General features: G+C 32.3%; 1 pseudogene; it reads right to left on the reverse strand.

Annotated features, from left to right (window-relative positions):
• LOC129892881 (uncharacterized) overlaps positions 1-19218 on the reverse strand; it is a 32002-nt pseudogene that overhangs the window by 1999 nt on the left and 10785 nt on the right.

Genomic DNA, 19218 nt, shown 5'->3' on the forward strand with positions numbered 1-19218 from the left:
CATTCTAAAATTCCAAATTTATAAAATTGAAATTCTAACTCAGACTTGATCTAATGTACGTTCTAGTATCACTCTTAAAATTACTATCAAATTTGGCAGTCAGAGTTTGGGTAAAAGGTACTTGGTAGGGAAAAAAGAGAGAGAAGATCAAAAGTCATTTTTTCACGATCAAACAATCAATTATTATTATGTAAAAAAGACTGTGTTAAAAGAAATAACATGAGTTTCTTCCCTCTTATCGAAAGTGCATTTGAAATAATCTTCAAATTGTAGAGAGTGTTTTGTGGAAGTATTGGTTTCCCTCATATCACAAAATTTTATTTGTTTAAAGAATGACGGTAAGGAGTTTATAATAAAAAAAGATAAATAAAAAGGGGGAAATAGCAGTTTTGATTCGTTGAGTTATTATCTTATTTCGATTTTGATCGTTGTGTTATTTAGCTAACCACATTAAATCTTCAATCAACTAAAATATGTGATTTTGGTCCTCAAGCTAATAGATGTTAAATAAATAACATAGTTAGTATAAATATAAGGGTTTAATGTGCTTAGCTAAATAACACAAGTATCAAAACACCCTCCTTGTAATGTTCACATTTTCTAGTTTTTAGTTTTACCAAAAAACCATTCAAGAAATGAGATCCCTATATCTACAACTAATTACTATCTCTATTTGAAGGGAGAAAAAACTTCTTAAATTTTTTTGCAGGGAAGACAATTACTGAGAGAATACAATCTAAAAGAAAAAAATGATGAATAATTTGAATCCATAAAAATTCTTGTGTATTTATTAGGGAACTGTTACATTTGATTACTCTTCAAACTGAAAATATCTTTGTACTACACATGCATTAAATAAAATTGATATGACAATTGAGGCGGAGTGGGACGGGGCAGGATAGAACGGGGTGGGGCAAGACAAATGCCTAACAAGGCAGGACGGATCAAAATTACATTTTCAAAAATTAAAATGGACCAGGGCAGGGGTAGGTTGTGTATTGGGCATTTTGGCCCTTTTTTTCATCTGAACTTCATATGTGAGTTTTCATACAAACTTCAGCACTTAATAGATATATATTTTCATTTTACTTAGTAAAGTTACTTTGAACATGAATAATTTTATTATTATTACTATAGATGTGGTATTTATTGGCAATTAAAAACTATTATAGTAATTGATACTATATAATTTGTTCATAAATAACAGTAGGAACTTTTGTAATACTTATTTAGTTTTATATTTTATGTGAATATAGTGTTACACAATGATTCTTAAAAAGAAAATAAAAAATTCACCTACAGAATGTTGGATAAAAATTTAAACCTTGAATAATGTTATATTTAGTTTTATCATCACTTGACTAACACTATTACTTGTTTCTGTAACCAACGAATCATGATGACCTTTTATTTCAAGTTAAATTTTTTTAAATGCATACTGCAAAAAAAAAAACACATTCACACACATGATAGGGAAACGCAGGGTATGTAGGATGTTGAAGGTAAAGAGTTACTCCCTCCATTTTAATTTATTTTTTTGATTCGACTTGAGAAAAAGTTAAGAAAGTAAATAAAATCTTTGAATCATGTGGTTTTCAACCAAAGATATGTAAAAATGTACCAAAATAATCTTTAATTTTATGGTATTAATAGTGTCATGTGGAAAATTAAATTAAAAAGTTTCAAAATAAGTAAAGAAACATTTTTTTGAAACAAAATAATAGGGAAGTAAGACAAACTAACTTGAAATGGAGATTAAATATAAAAACTAATATTCCTTTTGTAATAGATTATAAAGAAAATAAGACAAACAAATTAAAATGAAGCATATACTTCTAAGCAATCAAACATAAAAAAATATTTTTTTATAAAAACTACTTTTCATTTTTTTTTGAAAAAAGAAGAGAGACTTTCTTGCTTATAATTTTATTTGAGAGTCTATTTGAAATAATCTCTAAATTGTTGCAGAGTATTGGATAATAAGTATCAAATCGAAGAAATTAAGAACTGTTTGGGATCAATAATTTGATAGAATTTCTGAATTTTGTGAGGAAACAAATTGATAAGTAGACAGTAAAAATTAAAGGATATGTACTCACCATGAAAAAAATGTTTTTTTTTTTCATTTTAACATGTTGTAGTTGTAGGTTAATTACTATTTATTTTAAATTGCCAATCGATATAAGCTTAGTCATGTGACCAGGAGGTCACGGGTTCAAGCCTTGGAAACAGCCTCTGGCAGAAATGCAAGGCAAGGCTGCGTACAATAGACCCTTGTGGTCAGGTCCTTCCCCGGACCCCGCGCATAGCGGGAGCTTTAGTGCACCGGGCTGCTCTTTTTTTTTTAATCGATATAAGCTTAGTGTAATTAATCATAATTATATTTTAAATGACTTGCGTAAAAAATTTCAACCGTTAGGATACATATAAAGCTTAAAACTCGATAAAAATGTACTGCTAATTCAAATTAAACGATATACAAGAAAAGGGAAAAGGTAATCTACCAATTGCTCATGAGTGGCCCTTCTTGCTATGAATGTGTTGAAAGTCTCATGATTGACAAAAGTTAATCCAAAACCTGCTAAAACGAAATAATAAGAAAGCACAAATTCTGAATGCAAATACAAAAGATGAAACCTATGAAAAGTTATATGAATGTTTTGTTACTTTATAAGACGATAATGTAAAGATTATGATTTATAACTTTATAGACAAATTAATGTCAAAATCGTTTCGACAAAATTCGGTGTGATTAGGTACGTATATCTCCTAAACGACTTTCTTATCCTTAGGTTATCACTGAATGAATCTAATAATAAATGTCACTAAAGAGGTTGAGATAATTATCATTGCATCGTCTCTGACAACTTCCTTTGTTTTATAGCTAAGCTTTTAAGCTTTATATCCTCTGTGAAGGAGGTTAGTGCACATAAACTAAATATTCAAAATCTAAAGAAGATGTCATAGAGACCATAAAATGAAATTGATGCTTCAAAGCATAAACGCATATACTATATCTACTTGAAAAAAAAAAGTATTTACCATTTTTGGCAAGGGAGAAGCTACTGATAGATACATGTTAATATTATCAAATATCGAAATGAAAAGCTGAGTGATTTTTGGGATCACAGAAACACTTGTATTTATAATAATGTAATGTGGTCATTCTTTTGGTCTAGTAGGGTCCCTCCATATTGATATAGGCACATTTAAATAGTGCTACTTCTTTACGCTAAATTTTTAAGAGTGTGAGTATTAGAAAATACTTGTGTAAACTCTTTATTTGGAGTGATTTTGTCTTATGAGGTTATTCTCTTGAAATATTTGGGTTAATTAGAGTTTTATCTCTGATTTTGTACTCACTTTCGTACTTTTATTGGTATAATGAATTGGAATTTCTGTGGACTGGTAGCCTGTTTGGATTGACTTATTTTTAAGCAACTTATAAATTAAAAATAATTTATAAGTTAAAAAAAAATAGGTGCAGACCAACTTTTTTTTGACTTATAAACTGTTTTCAACTTATAAACTGCTTAAAATACGTTCATCCAAATAAACTCAATTATTTATTGGGGCTTATTTTAAGCACAAAATGACTTTAAGTTGATCAATCAAACACTCAAAAAAGCTGAAAACAACTTATAAGCCAATTCAAACGGCCTCTAGGTCACACTTATCAGACCATGTTAAATTTGTGTCATCTTTATTTGATTTACTTTTGTTACTATCAACTTATTGTCATCTTAATTATTGTCATTATAACATTGTTTGACCAAATTTTACCATATCTGAATCACGATCCTAACATATAACCTGTGGGAGGTGGACCTTTTATGCAAAGAGTCGTTTAGTAGAGTGCATAAGAACAATATTAAATATGATATTAGTAATTTTGATAGTAGTTATGTTTGCATTAGTTATGATATAATTATTTCTTATGCAATATTTGGTTAGATGTATTAAAAATAACATGCATTGCATAGTTTCAAAAAAATAATAATATTTCTTTACAAAAATAGCCTCCATAAATAAAGTAGGAATAATGTAGAAAAGATTTTAAGAATTCTTTTTTTGTCTTTAACCATACTAATGAATGCAAGTCCATTTGGCCCATTAATTTTGGGTCTCATAAGCTTTAATTAGGGGGGAAATTTCATATATGATAAACCTTTTAAGCATAATTACTCCATATGGGTATAAATTTTTTAATTACTTATAATGGCAAACATAAATTTGTCATTATACAAACGCTGTAGCGAATTATACAAAAGTTGTAATGAATTATACAAAAGTTGTAGTGAATTATACAAACACTATACCCACAAATTATTTATATAATGAAATATACAAACAATGTGAATTGTATAGCGAATTATACAAATGCTGTACATGAATTGTATGACGAAATATACAAACGCTATACAAAAATTGTGAATTGTATAGTGAATTATACAAACGCTATACAAAAATTATGAATTGTATAACGAATTATACAAACGCTATACAATATCAAATCTCATCAAAATATACCCGCCACCCATATGAAATAATAAACTAGTAATATTTGTCATCTCATATAATTTTCCCTTAATTAGGTGATGCACCTACTTACTTTTCTTTAATATAGTTATCTAGGTGGACACACCTACTTATCCATTTTTGTCTTCCTTTATCATCTTTTAATTAACAGAGAAGAGCCTATAATGCCCCGTAACTAATTGAATTGGTATAAAATTACTTCCCTCCACTTTTCGATTCATAAATATATGTGACATCAATCTTTTGGCTAAAAAATGCCCTTATTTCTAAAGGCTCACATTCATAAGGTGGATAAAAGGACAATATTATACCAAATCCCATAATTTATGCAGGAAATTATATAGAATTTTCCCCAAGTGTAGTGGTCTTACTTTTTTTGTCCCTCATATGAGAAATCTTACGAAAATGTCCTATTTTCTACTTTAAGTTGAGTCAAAGTATACTCCTTAAATATTTTTTAAACCTCTCCATGCTCAATTGTCCCTCAATTTTTTTTAAATTTTTTTTTATTTTTCTCTTTCTTTATTTTCCTTTTACTCATTACTTTTTCTCTGCTCTTTTATTTCTTTTTCCTTTTTTTCATTTTTTAATTTCTATTTTTTTCTCTTTCTTTATTTTCCTTTTATTTATTGATTTTTCTTTTCTCTTTTTAATTTTTTTTCAATATTTTTTTGTCTTTTTTTTCATTGCTTCTAAGACAAGCTTCCTTTTTTTAATAAATTTTTTAGTTTTAATCAATTATTAAAATACAAGCTTCCTTTATTTTATTATGTTTGGAAGGTAATTTTATCCAAAAAATTTTCATTAAATGAATGAAGATTATTTTTTAAAGACTTTTTTTAAAGGGAAAAAATATCAAGATCAACCCTTATAAGGGCCATTAGTAAACTTAACCCTAGTTAGGTCATTTTTTGCCCTTCTTTATTAAATTAATTTAAAATTATTTAATATATGAGCTCATATGATTGATCTAATTTTGATTTCATACTAAATTAAAAATTACATAAAAGGATACTTTACTAAAAAAATTATGGTGGGAAAGACACAAATATGATTTGTCCATGTTATTTCTGACTCCTCACCCCAGAGCCCTCTTCTCCATTTCTTTGCTTTCACTTTTTTTTTGTTTGGGAAAAGGATAAAAAAAATACCCCTAATCTATTGGAAATAGTTTAAAAATATCTTTCTTTCACCTTTTGGTCCAAGAATATCTCTAAACTATTGAAAATGACTCAAAATATCCTTTCATTCACCTTTTGGTCTAACAATATCCCCATCTTTGTTTTTGGTTCAAAAATACCCCCCCCCCCCTTCATCTTTTAATCTAAAATTACTCTCAAACTAATTTTAATTAAATTGAATTCTTTTACTAATTAGTTAATTTTTATTATTTGTTCTAAAAGATAGATTTTTATTTATTCAAAATTTTAATATTAGCTCATCCCAAAATATTTAAGTCTAATGTAAAATAAAATAAAAAATTTATTGTGTAAAAAAGAAGAATATAACTTTGAACTATATTTACTAAACTTTATATTGATATATTATTTGAAAGATGTAACACCTCGGATTGTTTACGGTTGTTCTTCGTCCTGTATCGAAGGTATATGAGCTTAAATTTAAGAGTTTTATTGTAACACTACACATGATTTGATAACATTGTATTTTAACTAATATATAAAAATATATATTTATTATTTTTTAAAATATCTTAAATTTTTATGAAAATATTCTTAGTTACGACATATTTATATATGTATTTACTTTTATAAGAATTTTATCAATTAGTAACATTTTAATGGAGATAGTAAATTTATTAGATCAAGAAATTATTATTATATGTGGTAGGATTTGTTCAAAATAATTTTCTATTAATTATGACATATTTAAAAATTATAAATATTTTACCACAAATCTATACAATACCCAATGTATCTATGATATAGATCCAAACTAATTAAATAAATTAAATAAGGTTAGGTGTTTAACACCACAACCCCACCCACGTGGACAATAAAGGATCTGTAGTGCTTGTTATTAATGTGGCAACTTTTTATATTAGAATATTTTGTGATCAATTATCTTTAAAGAAGTGCCGCCTCTCAAAGTTATACATAATAAATATACCATGAAGCTTTTTCATTGATCTTAATAGTAGCTAACATAGACTTTCCTCTTCTTAACTATTCCTCTTCTTCACTATACATATACATATCTACACACGCACATGGTTAGAAATTTTGTGGGTAAACTATTTTAGCGATTTATTAATTATCAAAAGAAAATCGATTATCTACGTCAAGTTATTCAAGTTCAGATTCAAAGTATGTTAAAGACAAAACTCTCTTCTTATTGCATGAATCCTAAAAAAATTACAAACTATCAAATAAGTCATTTTTACTACTTATTGCTAGGAAGACCCTATGTAAATAACATTGGGATGTTAGCTGATTTTATCCCTTGATTTTTGTCATGTAGTTATCACATTTGTAGTATTTTGAAATATATTTGACGGTTAAAGTCATTGTTTGTCGAGTTTCTTATTTCTTATATTTATTAACAAGCTACTGTCATACGAGCGAGGCTGAAATGTAATAAATTAAGTATGATTGTATTTAGGAGGGTTGTTAAGCCATTTCTTTCTTGTCAAGCTTTAACGAAAATGTTAACTGAAAATGATATCAATATTTAATCTTATACTCTATTCTTTTGATTGTATACTTGTTGAGTAACCTTATTCCTAAGAAGGATCATACTCTTACCAAATTGGAGTCACGACTCAAGCCAGGCCCTAGCCGTGACACAATGCTTACGATCCTAAAAAAATCCAAATAAGCCTCTTAGCATAGCTTATATTAGGTAAATAAGAATTTATCAAAATGAAATCAAATTTGTGGAAGATAAGTCTCAAAAGATGAAATCTCGATAAAAGGAGAATTCGAGCATAATAGTCAATAATGAACTTAAACATACTTCTAGTCAAACATACCTCTACTAACTAGATGGGAGCATAGGAAAATCCCTAGCTCACCCAAACCATGAACATAAAGTTGTTTGAACATCAAACAAAACATAGTGATTATGCCCTCAAAATATGAGGACTCACCAAGCAAGCAAGCTCCGGCTAGAGAATTCGGTACTAGCCACGTGTGGGAGGATGAGAGCCAGACCCTACATTATGAGATAATATAAACAAAAGTATGCGTTACTACATAAAATATGAATAAGAGGAAGTAATAAATATGAACATGTGATGCATGACCAAATATCTTGAAAAGCGTGAAGTAAATCATGAAAACATTTAATAAGGTCACACATCAAAAACATCAATTTGAGAGCTTATAAGAAAACATAGTTACTTTGTGGGATATTAACCTTAACCAACATTTAAGACCATGTGAGCTATAACATGGAATCCGATGTAACTCCCACATCAAGAAGGGAGAGACTACTTGCCAAGGTAGACTTCGTATCATAATCATCATCATATGCTATATGTGGATCCACTAATTAGACCAATCAAGATAACCTACGGGGGCAATGTAGTTTGGGACTAGGGGTTGCTAATAGAGACTCCCTTACCAAGTCTCCACCACAAAGTCCTCTCAGTGCTAATTTAATCCCAATGGAATAAGTAAATCATTAACATTAGAAAAGGCAAACACATTCCAATCACATTATAAGAATAGCTCCTTAAATCATGATTTCATAACTTTGTTCATACAGACACATACCTTTCTAAGCATCTACATCATAATTTCAGTCGTATTGTGATAAACCCTTTCATAATTCATTCAGTCGTACTTGAAATCATACTTGAACCATAATCCATAGCTTTTCATAAATCATTCATAAATCCTTCATAAGTTCATGATCATAAATTCATAGTTCATAATTGAAAATCATTGCATAATGCATGTGTCTACATGAAATCAATTTAAAATCATGTATCATAGTAAATTACTGCATAATATAGAAGAGTAATATTAATTAAAATCAATTAAGAAAGACCTATGAAGAATTGACACGAAACGCTTTGAAATTGGGTGAAACTCAATTGGGAGAATTGAGTTCTTTTGGGACCCAATGGATGAATGGAATCCATTGGTGAATTCCCACATACCTGAAAATCAAATCCCTAGAAAGCAAAGATGATTGGGGACCTTGAACTTGAAAACTCTATCTTTGAGCTTGAGAGGAAACCTTGGGAGAAAAACTTGATGCCTTGGAGGGATTTTTTGATGAATGAGAGGGAATGAGGTTAGTTTGATGGTTTAAGTAGTTATAGGATGTCCAAAATTGTCCAAAATGACATAGTTTAGGAGTTAAATGAAGGGGAAAAATCCAAAATACCCTTCCTAAAAACTATCAAGTTGACCTACTGTCCATAGGTCCTTCTACGGCTTGTCAACATGCACTTATAGAAGCCCAAGTAAATATCAACCTACTTCCTACTACCCATGTCCTACGGGTCGTAGAACCCTTCATAGGACTTAAGTATACAAAAAAATATCTATTGGAAATTGCACATCAGACTTACGAGTCAAGTCTATAGGCCGTCGAACGGATTATGAGTCTTAGACCATCTTCGTCAAAAGGGTCCATACTTAGCAAAATTCCTAAACCTTAGGACCTATCCTGTGAGTCTTATCTATGGCTCATAAAATCTTCTACGGGTCGTAAGACCCTCTCGTCCTGCCAACTTTTCCAAACTTCAATTACTCAATCTCTGAACTATTCTACTGGTCCTTCCTACGGATCATAAGACCTCCCACGGTCTATAAGAACCCCTCTTAGAGTGAGGTCACACTTAACCAAATTTTAACCCCTCAGTGCTCTTCCTATGAGGCCTTTCTATGGTCCGTAGGTCTTCCTACGATCTGTAGGTTGGCTCGTGGGAAGTTGCACCAGCAACGTTTTTGCAGTATTTTCTCTTGCCTTGGCTTTTCAACTTTCGAGATCTTACAATATCCCTCCCTCAGAAATATTCGTCTTCAAATGAGACTTAAGCTAGAATGAATAGAATAGGGAAAGAGATCTAACAACCCAACATGAATACAATGACATAGTAAAATAGATAAAATCAATGAGTAGTCAACCCCAAGCTAAAATATGACTTTAAAATTCGTTTCATGGACATATATGCATACGAAAATATGAGAGTGTCTAAAACTCTAGAATTTGAAGGAGTGAACATGAAGTAACTTAATACCTCAAGTTGGAACAGAAGGAAATAGATGATGATGACGTGACATCATAGCGGCTTTGGCTTACCATGTAGTATCCTCAACTAGTTGGTTCCCTTCACCGATGCAACTTTTTTATTCCTCAACTTCTGGACTTGATGAACTAAAATCTCAACCAGAACCTCTTTATAAGATAGGCTCTCCTTAACACCAATGATGTCCAAAGGTAAAATAGAGGTAATATCACCCACACACTTCTTTAACAAAGAGACATGAAACATAGGGTGCACCGATGCCAACTCCGAAGGCAAATCCAACTCATAAGATACCTTGCCATAGCGCCTTAAAATCTAATATGGGCCTACATAATAGGGACTAAGCTTCCCCTTCTTATATTTATGCATCACATTCTTCATAGGTGATATTTTCAAGTAAACACAATCATCAATATCAAATTCAAGCTCTCTCCTCCTTACATCCGAATATGACTTTTTTTTTGCATTAGGCATTCTTCAACCTTTCTCTAATAAGTCTAAATTTCTCCATAGCCTCAAAAACCAACTTGGGTTCTATCAAAGCAACCTGAACCATTCAATATAAGACCTACACCTCCTACTATATTAAGTCTCAAATGGAGCTATTTGGATACTAGAATGATAACTGTTGTTATAAGCAAACTCAATCAATGAAAAAATGATCATCCCAATTTTCTTTGAAGTTAATTACACAAGCCCTCAACATATTTGACATACCCAATACAAACTTGCTCATACGAGCTCTTGAGTCGTCCACCAAGAATGGAGTATATTTTGAAAATTGAGCAAACTTGAGGGAATACTCCCTCACACTCATACCACCTTGCTTGAGGTTGATGAACTCTTGCACCTTGGCCTCCCTCAACTCTAGCGGAAATAAATGATCAAGAAACACCCTTTTGAACTCATCCCAAGTCACGGGCTCCACCTCTCTAGGCCTCTCACTTTTCCATTGATCAAACCAAATTTGTGCAACACCCCTTAATTGGTACATAGCTAAGTCCGCCCTTTCAACCGGGATAATCTCCATGATCTCAACAATCTTATAGATACTATCAACAAATTCTTGGGGATCCTCATTAGCCTTAGAACTCTAAAACTCTGGAGGATTCATCCTCACGAAGTCATGAACCCTTGTTGCAGCCATGCTAGCATTTGGATTCATGGGAGCAACCACTTCACCATTCACTTGAGCCGTAATGGTTTGAGCAAGTACTTGAAAGGATGCTCAAAACTCGGCATTGGAAACTTGATCATTCATAAGGTCATTCGGAGCTTGTTGCTCATCTTCAACCAAGTTCCTTCTAATGAGGTATCTTTATAGAGACATATTCTGAAAATTTCAAAGAACAAGCATTAGAGGGAAAAGACTAAACTACTCTACCGCACGACATAGATCATGAAAGAAGTGAGACCTTTCCTAAAATATTTCATAGCCTCCTATTCATGGATGTGGCGCACTTCACACCAATGAATAAGACTCTACTTAACGCGGCATGTTAGACTCCCTAGGACTCTTCTAAACCTTATGCTTTGATACCAAGTTTGTCACGACCCGACCTAGGGCCTAGTTGTAACACGGCGATCGAGATGCAAGGGAACCTAACCATAAGCCATATTAGCATTCATTCTATACATAAAGTAAAGAACAATATATAGATAAGCGAAAGTAATCATATGTGGGGTAAGAGACTTAGGGAAACCCAACTCTGTAAAATCCAAACCAGATTACACCAATACATCATCTAAACATGCCTCTAGTTTAACCTTCGACAGGGGCTAAGGACAAGCTCCTAGCTCACCCTAGCAATAGAAGAAATGTCTAAGCAATAGAAACATGAAATAAAGTCTTGTCTTTGGTAGAATGAGGACTCACCAACTCCTTGAAGATATAAAAAAACTCTAGCCACGAGTGGGGTAGTCGTGAGTGTCGTCTGTCTCTACATTATGAGATAATGTAGGCAAAATATGCATTAGTAAGTTTGAATGTACTAAGTATGTGAAGTATGAATGACAAGTAAGAGAACAGAATCAATATTTCATAAGATGCATGACCAATCATAATGAACATGAGTACAACTTAAAAGCAATTTAAAACATAAGAAACTCTTGGTCAATGCATATCATAAAACTTCAACTTTCAACTCATAACTTGACATAGCATAGCTTAAATTGATCTTGAACTTGTGTGGGATAAGACCTTTAATCGAAAACTAAGACCATGCGAGCTACTACATAAAATTCAATGGTCAAATATACAGGAGTGTGTACGTCAGAAAGACATATACCAAAATGCAGGCTCCGAGTCAAAGGAGCACTCTGTAGTAGCAGAAGGTATGTAGCCTACGCTGATGGATACTGAACGTTTGTATCTGCAGGCATAAAACGTAGCCCCCGAAGAAAGAGGGTCAGTACGAAATGTGTACCAAGTATGTAAAGAATGAAGTATAAAGAATCCAACCCATAACAAAAAGGAAGGTACAAGGAGCACTTGCTAAATTAGGACATCAAAACCTGTACTGAAACGTATATACAAAATGTAATTAACAAAAGAATGCATAAGGCTCAGGAACATGGTCACCACCCCAATGCTGGTACCACAACACATCATACTCCGAAAGGTGTCAAGTCTTTGTACAAATCCCGAACATATCATATCATCACAATGTACCATATCGTCAGAACATATCATATGCCATATCATATCATAACACCGTAAATGATACCCGACCCTATGGCGAGATCTAGGGACCTGTAACACATCATACTATCGAATATATTATAGAGCGCACGATCACAAAGCCGACTCGAGTTTCGGCGAATAATGTCATAGTAGTAGGAGTAGTGAAAAATAAATGCAGCACATATAGATATAAAGAATTTCTAAAATCATATTGGTGTCCCCAAAATGGGTATTAGAATATAAGGGAACGATTAAGATATTATTCTTTAGTAGGGAAAATCGTAGGCAAGAGTTATTCCTTTATGTCGTACAAGAATAAACTAGATAGGCCAAATTAGGTGAATTTTGGAATTTGTGGCCCCCCTCAGGCCAAGCCAAGGCGGAGTACATATATTTTAAACATTTGGTTCTATGGGGTCATCTATCAAGGTTGTAGGATGATCCAATCTCATAAGTAGAAGTTACAGATGTTTGCACTTTTCTTTTCAACATATAAGAGTTTTTGAATTCAATTTCACTGAATGAATTTGTAGAAAATTCAAATTCGGTTTTCTATGAGCAGAATTTTCCCCGAGGCTCAAATTTCACCCCACTATACTTAGGATATGCCAAAAGAAGAAAAGAAAGAGCCTTACATACCTTATCCACTTCTTACGCTCACTCTAACTCAAATTCCATTTCCTCCAAAATTTACAAATGGTCACAATTACCAAATGTAAATTATACACCTTTAAGAGTTCAATTTATAATCCTCACTTGTCTACAGAAATTTGGGCAGCACCTTCCCTATAAATTCAACATTTCTGAGAATTTAACTCGGCTAGAATATCAACAACAATACCCACAAGCATACCAACAACATCAACAATTACTACAAAGTACAATTTACACTAATAGTCTTTTTTCTTCTTCTTCTTCTTTTTTCTTTCTCCTTTCTCTTTTATCTTTTGTTATATAAGGCCACAATTTCTACTCCAACTTCACACCTTCAAACTAATATCAACATTTCATATTCATTTACTAGTTCAAGACCACTTAACCATAATTCAAAAGAAATTAACATTATTCCATACAATATACAAGAATTTCACCAAAACCATAATCCACCCAAAACTTCTACGAACGTAACAAAACTACCAAATTGCATTGTTTTCTTCCAAATTCATTAAGAATAACAATAATTCACATACTAGAATTCTATTTTCATAATTACACAAAAACTATACTAAAATCACATAATTCTTTATAACAACTTATAACTAATTTCAAGGTCGTCTCGAATCATTAAACTATTAATTACATCATAACCGCCATAACGACGCAATTAACAAGCTAAATAAAATTCAATTCCTCTTCCCCTTACCATCACCCCACATGGACACACACACACATACATCAAAAATTCATAATTTTTACTTAATTCTAACACTTACAACACACACACTTCTTCCATAACATAGAATAATAGAATTCTTACCCTTTTCTTCAAATTTCCACTTGCCACCAACGTAGTTTTATCGCTTAACCAATTATACTACATTGAAGAGGACCTTGAACTTAGCAAGAATTCGAGAAGGACGAGATTTTTGGATCAAAGTTGAAGAACTTAGAAATTTTCTTCTCTTTTTTCCCTAGTTTTGGCCCTAGTCTCACTCTCTCTCTAGTTGATGAATTTGTTTTTTTTTTCTTGAAGTTTCTAGTAAGTAGATGATATCTTTATATAGATAATACATAAGTAATGGGCCTTCTTGATTAATTGCTATATAAGATTAGTTTTTTTATGGACTTGGGCCACTTCTTCTTTTTGGGCCTCAACTTCTCTTATCACTATTATCATTTGAGCTCAATAAAACCATAAGTCTTATTTTTGTAATTCACAAACTAATTTCCAAAATTCCCAATTTTACCCTCAGCCTTCCTTCGTATTTACACATCAATTTTTATCACACCGGTACAAAATAGAATAAACAAAATAAATCACAACGTCATTCATTGTAAATCAAAATTTTTCTTTCTTTTCGAATGCCCAAAAGTGTGGGATATAACAAAAATCTTGGGACTTCATGGGTGAAAGGAACTCATGAATCAATTCCCACATACTTTGCTTGAAGTTACTTAGAATTGAGAATAAACCTTGAAGAAATCTGAAAACCCTAGCTTGAATTTGGAGAGAAACCTCGAGAGACCTTGTGAGTTCTTGCCTTAGGAATTTTGAGAGAATGAATTGAATAGGAGGGTATTTTGAAGAATAGAGTATTTATAGATTGAACTTGGCCATAAAAGTGTCTAGGTTCATTGAACCAAACTTTAGAAAAGGCACAATTTCCCTTCATTAATTCTGGAAAATTGACCCTACGGACCCTATTATACGGGCTGTCTTGGCAACGACGAGTCGCCTAAGTGACTCATCTTGAAAGTTTGAGAAAAGGTTTGAAAATAGAGTCTCTAAGGTTTGGGAACAGGCAGGGTTTACAAAATGACCCATCTTTTGTGCTCGTCCTGCAGGTCCCAAAAACCTGCAAAATTCAAGTCTTTGAACTTTTGTGAAGGGTGGTCTTTACGACCCGTCCTTACTTCTATGAGGCATCCTGTCAAGTCATCATCTTGGCCTTACGGAAACTTTGAACAAGGCCTCTAAAATTTGGTTGATGAGGGGTTTCTATGACCTATCTTCTCGTGGACGACTCATCCTGGAAGGTCGTAGAACCTCCCTTGAGGGAAACTTCAACTTTTGTTCAAAGGGTCGCTCTACGACCCAACCTTACGAGCCATAGAGTGACTTGTTCATACGGATGGGTTCAAAATTTTGAGACTTTTCTCCTTGGTTCCAACTTTCCAACTTAAGTGGTCTTACAAAATCCCATGAAGTCTAACTAACTCTCGAATGTAAAACCTAGAATAATCCTCGACAGAATAAGAAGTCTTAGTAGGAAGAAAATATATCGAATTAGGTCTCATTTGTTTGCACTTAATGAACGTCTTAATCTTAATCATCTAGATCTTAGTCATTAAGTCCGTTTGTTTTCAAGGTCTAAATCTTAAACATTCAGATGTCAATCATTAAGAGTGTTTTTTTCAAGGTGTGAATCTTAATCATCTAGATCTTAATCATTAAGTGCGTTTGTTATTCTTATTTTACAACCACTTAATGGGTCTGAATGAATACGGTCTATAACAAAGTCTTAATATTATTAAGATGTCTATTTAAAAATTTCTACAACTATGACAGTTCACTGTCACTGTATCTACTTACACCCACCATACACAACAACTATCAATCATCACTACCTACTATCTACAACCATAATTCTCAACCCAACCCAACCACAACTATCACCAATCACCACCACGTAACATCCATAACCACCATCTCAGTCCAACCACAATTACATCAATCACAAAAATCATTCATCATCACCATTAGCCACCAATAACAATTATCACATCAACCATTATTATATTCACTAATCACTATCGATAATCACCACCATTAGTCATTATTATATATCGCTAACCCACATTATCATTCACCACTGTCATTAGTTATCAGTATCTTTCCACTATTAATTATCAATTTTTACCAACAATAACTATATTAATCACTAGTACCAACCACTATACCATAGTACTACCCATAACAACTATCATTAGTGAATCCATCCCAAATTGGCACATACAATCACCATCATTAGTCATCACCACCACTAATTATCATATAAAAATTTTAGAATATTTTATTGATATAATACTAGATCAATTCAGTATTTTATTTAAATTTTATATTTATTATTTTTTAAATAAAGAAAATCTTTATACATTCAGATGTTTAGAAAGAAAATAATCTTAACTACTTAATATTCAGATCTTAACGTAACATCTTAATAGTCAAATGTGTATTGAGATTCAAACTTCTAAATCTTAATACACATCTTAATATTCAGATGTGCATTTAGATTTAGATGTCTTAATCTTAATTTACATCTTGAGATTCAAATGTGCATTCAGATTCAGACTTCTTAATCTTAATGAAAACAAATGAGGCCTTAGTTATTCGATCAACAACAACCCAAATAGAATCATGTTGCCTACGTGTACGAGAAAAACCTATAATGCAGTCCACATTCAAGTCTTCTCACTTGCATAGAAATCTCAATGTATTGAGCTAAACGTCATGGTTTTTGATGCCCAACCTTGATTTGTTGAAAATTTAAAAACTTAGCCACAAACTCTGCAATATCCTTCTTCATGCTGCTCTACCAATACACCTCCCTCAAATATCGATACATTTTTGTGGATCCTAAATGAATAAAATACCATGAATTATGAACTTCAGATAATGTTATTTCCCTCAAGCCATCAACATTGAAAATACATAATCGATCTTGGTACCAAAGTACACCATCCCACTCTTGAGAAAAAGTCTCAATGGCTTTTTTGGCAATCGCTTTCTTCAACTCAACAAAAATTAAATTATTATCTTGCTCTGCCTTAACATCTAACACAAGGGATGATTCAGAACCATTTTGCTTAAAAACACCACCATCTTTGGAATCAACCAAGCGAACACCCAAATGATCTAGTCTATAAACATCACTATAATACCCTATGTTATTCTAGCCTAGACGAAGTCCGAACACCATGAGAAAAGTTGATGAAATGGACTAACCCTTATAGACCACGAGTGTTATCTATGATTCATAGAGAGTTCTATGAGTCAAAGGGATGAATCATAGACCTTCCCAACACTTGATAAAAATTTTGAATTTTGAGAAGCCACCCTATGACTGACGTTACAAATCATAGTAGTTTCTACAAGTTGTAGAGATAACTTGTAGAACCCCCTAACACTTACCCAAATCTAGAACTTGAATGTCACTTTTACGAGTAGAGTCGATGACTCATCAAAAAGTTTAGAGACTCATTTTTCTTAGATTTTAAGAGATCTAGAAGATGAGTCGTGTCTATGACTCATCGAGTTTTTTACGACTCATAGAACTAAGTCGTAGACCATTACCTTTTTCTAGCCCAGTCCTACAAGTAGACTCCAAAGACTCATCAAATACCCTACGACTCATAAGGATGACTCGTAGACCGTCAGAGATTGTTTTAATAAGGAGAATTCTCATCTTTTTCCACCTTTCCCAAATCAAAAGCCTAATATTTTGGAATATTTTAAGTTCCTTATCAATATCGTAAATGCCAAAATCTCTCATTATCACTTATATTATTTTGAGAGCAGGAATTGGAGAAGAGAAAGAGGGCTAGGATTCAAGTTCTTCAAGTGAGGTCTTCAAATTTTTGATTGTTCTTCGAGTCTAGGTATGTAAGGCAGACTAAAACATGAAATTTGTTCCTCCATGTCCCTATGATTGTGATAGATTGATTGTGATTGAGTTCCCATGATTGTATTTCTTTAGAATTTATTTCTTAAACTTTATATGTTTTAGTGATTATTGAGAAATTAATGCTTTTCCTCGAACTAGTTTCTTGAACAAATGATTTGATGTACCTATTTCATAAACCCTAATACCATGATTATGGATATTAAATGTATAGTCTAAGGATTAAGTCTAGAGCCTTGAATTTGTGAATGCTTGATTATGATTGAGATGTGAGCATGATGATATTATTAATGAACTTGATAGTCCTTTATGTTTTCGTAATTGAACCATGTGAATAGTCTCAACTAAATGTTGTTATAAATGATTTTCCAAACTTCTCGTAAACAAATGTTTGGGAGTAATTGGGAAATTGATTTATCGAAAGACGCAATTTGATAGAACTGATGAACTAATAAAGTCCAATTGAGACTTATTAATTTGGTTTTATTGGATTGATTGTCTTATGAGTTTTGAGTGTTGGGAGGAGTATGGAGCACCGAATTGAATAAGAGTAAGTAATAACTCATGCCCAATAACTACGTCACCAAACGTAGGAGAGGATTGAACCATTAAGTCAGATGTTTCCTAAATTATTGTCTTGCCATGATAGGACTTGAATGGTTTTGGATCCATGATTGGTTGATTCATTCTTACCATGGAAAGGTATCGAACGGATGTGGCAACAACATCATCTTGTTGTACTATCACTAGATTATAAATGATGGTTGTTGATCGTAAATAATGGTTGTCGGATAAGAAAAACTCCCATATAGGTCCTTATAGTACTCTGATTTGATTGGATTATATTATATATGATTGGTATCTGTCCAAATCTTACTCTTATTTTAGACGTATGACATCCTGATAAAGTTATTTACTCTTGATTAAGTTACTTGAGTTAATGTTATTCTAGCTTATACATATTTCATTCTGCTATATTACATACTCGTACATTCCATGTACTGACATTCATTTGAACCTACACCATTTCATGATGCAGAGATAGGTACTAAAGATTATCAACAAGCGCTTCGTTGAAGATCTACTTCTTTCCTGATAGTAGTGAGACCCCCTTGCTTTCCGAAGGGATCACGTTATTTTCATCTTTACTTTGAGTATTTTATTTTGGGTAGCCATAGATTTGTGATTTGCACTTTCTTGATAGTGATAGAGTCTTTATACACAGATAGTGATGGTGTGGAGTAAGTGTTTTAGTTTTTAAACTTGTTCTTGAAAAACTATTATTTGACATGGAGTTGATTTGGGATTTGTTTTTAAGTGAATATCTTTTAAATTCATATTGAGTCTTCCGCTAACTGATTGGATGTGTGATTTGAGTAGTGGTTCACTTGGGGATCACCAATGGTCTTCGAGTGCCAGCCACGCCTAGGGTA

Source organism: Solanum dulcamara, chromosome 6 (genome assembly GCF_947179165.1).
Source record: "Solanum dulcamara chromosome 6, daSolDulc1.2, whole genome shotgun sequence".
Lineage (NCBI taxonomy): Eukaryota > Viridiplantae > Streptophyta > Magnoliopsida > Solanales > Solanaceae > Solanum > Solanum dulcamara.